Below are 4,919 nucleotides of genomic sequence, written 5' to 3' on the forward strand. Positions count from 1 at the left end.
AGCGGAGTCCTGGGCATGTGTGGAGAGACCTAGTTATTTATTTTTTTTTTAAGGGTACAAAAAATAACTGGAGAAAACGAATGTGGAGCTCCTGAAAGACAGGATGTGTCCCAAATGGGTTGCCAGACACTACTTTATACTGGCAATCTTGGATGGCTTGCTGTGGAAAACGATTTTATTTTATTACTGGCTTGTTGTAGAAAGTGTTGATTTTATTTTATTTTATTTTTCTGATGACTGTTGAGACCCTTTGTCATTCTATTTGTAATGGAATATGGTTAACTTTGCTGAACACAAGGAAAGATTTTTAATGTAGTTTATATCCGGTATCCCCTGCCGGATTTCCCCCTTTCAGTCTTCAGCCAATTTTGACATCCCTGAGCTCAACTCTAAATTCTCCAGTCACCCAGTGTTACACCAGCTGAAGGGTGACCAAGTGAAGAGCCTCCTAAGGAGGAAGAGGGGCCAGGGTCTGTTATTTTTGCAAGGGCTGACTCTTCTGCTCTATTTTGTCATCTTTTAGCACCTCTTCAAGCATGTACATTATTTTCATTCTAGAAATACATTTTATCAGTGATTTACAGTTATTAACTTTAGAGGTCAATATCATGTAGTTTACTTTATCAATAATTCGCTTGTCTCCCATGTATTTTTAATTATAAAATGCAGCATAATAACCTAATGCTCTCTACTTTGGCTGACTGGATGTTGCCCTCATGGTCAGTCACTCATCAAAGTCAGTTTTGAGTAAAACAAACATATATTTAAATTTTCTGATTTATTTATTGTCAAAGTTATTAGCCCAAAGCTAAAATGTGACTTCTGTATAAAATCAGCCATCTTGCAAAATATTCCAATTCACTTATAAATTCAAGGGGCTGGTGAGATGGATGGCTCAGTGGTCTAAAGCACCTACTTAGAACAAGCTTAGTCAAAGTACAGGGACCGCGGTTCGATCCCCCAGCACCACATGCCAGCCAGCCACGCCCCCTGGTGGGCTGAGCTGGCCACACACACACACACACACACACACACACACAAATAAATAAATTTTTTTTAAAAAAAGCGTATTGCTGGTATTTTTAAAAAAAAATTCAATCACTTATTTCAAAAACCTGAAATAATAAATTTTAATTAGGTGGAAGATTCCTCCCAGCTGTATAGAATAAATAAAGAACTTCGATGAAAGCAAGGAACAATAAGTTCATTAGAAATTATTTATAGAGTATTGCACACATTTTCCCAGAGCAAAAATTGTGAAAGAGATCTAACTGGAGTGAGACATATTTTCATTGTCTTTCTAGAGGAATTATCTAAGAACATGAGAAACAGTGATTTTGTTTAAAAAAAAAATTGATATATCTGCCACCCAAGACCAAAAAGGAGATAAGCTCTCTTTGGAGAGTGCTGATCAGGGTATGAGAAGACACACACAAAACCTCACAAATGCTCATATCACACACACGTATGCACGCTCGTGCATGCACACACACACACACACACACACACACATATCACACTGCCCTTGGGTGCTTTGCTTTCTTTCAGACAGCCTAGTGCTCATGCATTAGAGGGTCCGATGGGTCCTCTTCCATGCCCACATTCACACACTCACTCTGAGGTGACCCCAGGCAGTGTCCTGTGGTCCACACTGTGAGGCCTGATGCTGCAATTTCACTTCAGCCTTGGAGGACCAGAAGGAAGGTGCCTGCTCAGGAACTCTGCTAGCCCTGGCCGCAGACCGAGCATTTCCCCAGCCTTTGCTCAGAGATTGAAAGCCTAACGCTTCCTTGATCTAATTACTTTATCTTTCTTGATACTATTACAAAAACTTATTTTTAAAAATATGCTAGAAGGGCCAACCTGATAGCTCAGCGGACTAAAGCGCCTGCTCAGGCAGAGCCCAGCGGCCTGGGTTTGATTCCCTGTGTGTGGTGTCAGCTGCACCCCCGGGGCACACTGAAAGGTAATTGAGACTGGGCATGGTGGCACACGCCTGTAATCCCAGCACTTGGGAGGCTGAAAACAGGAGAATCACTAGGAGTCTGATCTAATAGTGAGACCCTATAGACCCTGTAGACCCTGTCCTAAATACAGAAAATGAAAAAAGAAAAATATGCTGGAAAAAAACTGCTTATGTATCTAATGAAAGAAAGAAAATTAAGCAGTGCTGTAACTCACCCATCTTTTAAGAGTATCTCACTTTTAAGATAATATATTGAAAGTGCTTAGATATTAAGATACTATATCAAGATATTAAGTTAATGGATATGAACAATTTTTGTAAAATATTATCTTCTGGTCATTATGACAATAACAATGATGCAATCAAAAATACTGGATTTACTGCTCACTCATATGGAAATTTAAGACTCAAAGCAATTTCTTATGGACTCTGTTTCCTAGAAATGTACACTCATAACAGGGTAGAACTTATTTGAGCCTTTTGCAGAATAGGAAAAAATGCTAATTTTCCTGCATTGAAATAATTAATAAGATAATACTGCAAGATGTGTTTACATTTATTATAACAAATGATATTTGCAGGCCAGGGATGTAGCTCAGTGACACAGCACCCGCCTGACAAGCATGAGGTGAAGAGTTCAATTCCTGGTACCACACACACACACACACACACACACACACACACACACACAAAGATATTTGCTTTGAAAATGACTGAAACTGTCAGGAGAGTTAAAATTAAGTCTGAACTTGTACCAGGCTCATGCAAACTGACAATCTGAGTGGCTGTGCACTAACCCCACCTGTGGCTGCAGGCCAGGACCCTGTGGCCATCTGGCTCCTGTGACTGCCCAGGAAGTGGTGCATTGTGGGGAGGGGGGTGCGCCGGCTGCGGCTGCAGTAGTTGCTGGCGCGGGGCTGCGGGAGCACCATGGGTTGTTCACTTCACGTGCTTTTCTCTCCAAGACAGACAGACAAAAGCCTTTGGGAGAGGCTCCTCACAGGTACCTCAGGCCAAGGCGCCTCGCTCTCTGACCCTGTCACTTCATCTGTAATTCTAGGGGTTACTAGGTCACCTACATTGTTAATGGTCCATCTTCTAAAGATGACTTTTTTTCGGGAGCACAGATGCACTCTTATTTTCCATTAGCTTAAATTCTTGAGGGGCGCAGCACCACCCAGATTTGGTGTCCGACAGCCTCAGAAGGAAGGTTGCTTCGGAACTTGGCGAGACCGTGGCTCTGTTTCCTTGGGCCCAAGTGACCTTTCCCCAGATCACTGCTTTTGTTGGGCTTGCCACCTGCAGTCACTGTGCTGTTTTTTGCTTAGTACACGTAAGCACATCTCTTGCCCAAGCAGAGTTCAGTTTCATCCCAGGCATAAGCACCTTCAATTTTAAGAAGAGTGGTGTGTCTCCACTGGTTCTGAGACCCCGCTTATACCCAGCAAAGATGGCCTTGCACCGCAGTCTGCCTGACTGATTCGCTTTTCAGAAGTCCTGCTCCCAGCAGGTCTCCCAGACCCCGGGGTGGGCCTCAAGATGACTTTAATGAGAACACCTTCCCTGGTTTGTGCGAAATACTTATGTGAGATTATTTATGAGGAAAAATTGCACCCTTCTCACCTACTATTCATTTACTGAGTATTTTCTTTTGCAAAATATTGTCCTGATCATGCTTAAGGATATAGAGAAAACTCCTAATAACCATCCTGTCATTTGTCAGTGCTAATGTTAGTGTTGTTCCTGTTTTCAACACAAGACTATGGTGAGATGCATTGTTTTATAGACATTTCAACATTAAAATTTACATTTTTCAAGTAATTGTCTTCGTATAAAATGCAAATTACATAAAGCAGCAGTCACTTTTACAAAAAAGGAGAAATAACTTTGTTTAAATAAAATATCATGTCCTATGCAGAAATAGTCTGAGGTTGCTACAAATTAATTAAAGATCAAACATCTTTCCATATAAACGTGGATGATTTTTTTGCATATTATTTTTACTTTTAGTTTCTGTAAACATAAGTAGGCAAAACTTTGAGGCAAGAAATGAAAGTTAAATAAAACAATAGCATATGAAATTGGAAAAGATGCCTTCCAAAGCGTCCTCCTCGCCCCCGAAGCCTGCAGTGCTAACTTACAAGGGCACACTGGCCTGTGTGAACGCGCACACGGCACACTGGTTTTGCAATGATTCTGTAACATTCAGATACTTTAGAATGATCATTGCGGTAATAAATGTGCGCCATTATAAACTTAAAGGGTGCAGAATGCAGCCACACCCACGTCCCAGGCACAGTCGTGACCCCGTGAACACGTGCGTGGCGTAAGAAAGCCGCGCCCGCTGGCAGGGCTGTGCCGGGGCCCTCCAGGCCGTCCTCAGGGACACAGCACAGCCGCAGTCTCGCTGCGAGTCACCAACTTGTCCACTGTACATCTTTTGTTCTATATTTTAAATGCTCTGATGTTAAATATTTTCAGTGGTGATAATACATGGACTTCTAAAAATCCTAAAATCTTTTTTATGTTGTATAAAAATATGACCCATTCTCTTGGTCTAGCTGGTTACAAAGTACAAAATATATAAATTTATTGTACTACTTATACACTTTTTAAAATTTTATCCAATGTGTTCCTGTTTCTTTCACACAAATGTGTTATTCAATACTCAAACACTGTGTTTCTGACCCACCCCAAGCTTACTGCCCATAATTCAAAGGCAGCGTAGAACTGCCCAGCAGTTACTGCCCACCCGTCACTCTCCCACCTCTTCGATGTCTCTCTGTGTCTCCTCTTCGGACTTAATCTTCTTCATCCACTGCAAGTCTCAGCTGTGACTTTTTGTGTCTATAACCTAGAGGTTAAGCTATCAGAAAAGAATGTCTAGATTCCCTTTCGTACCTCGAATTTACCAGCATTTGTGTCCATGGACTCTGCCCTCAGTACACATCTC

General features: G+C 41.6%; 1 pseudogene; it reads right to left on the reverse strand.

The window, feature by feature from the left end:
* The window catches only part of LOC101572445, a 50,962-nt pseudogene that overhangs the window by 31,017 nt on the left and 15,026 nt on the right, over window positions 1–4,919 (reverse strand).

This window comes from Octodon degus, unplaced genomic scaffold (genome assembly GCF_000260255.1).
Source record: "Octodon degus isolate 3935 unplaced genomic scaffold, OctDeg1.0 scaffold00101, whole genome shotgun sequence".
Lineage (NCBI taxonomy): Eukaryota > Metazoa > Chordata > Mammalia > Rodentia > Octodontidae > Octodon > Octodon degus.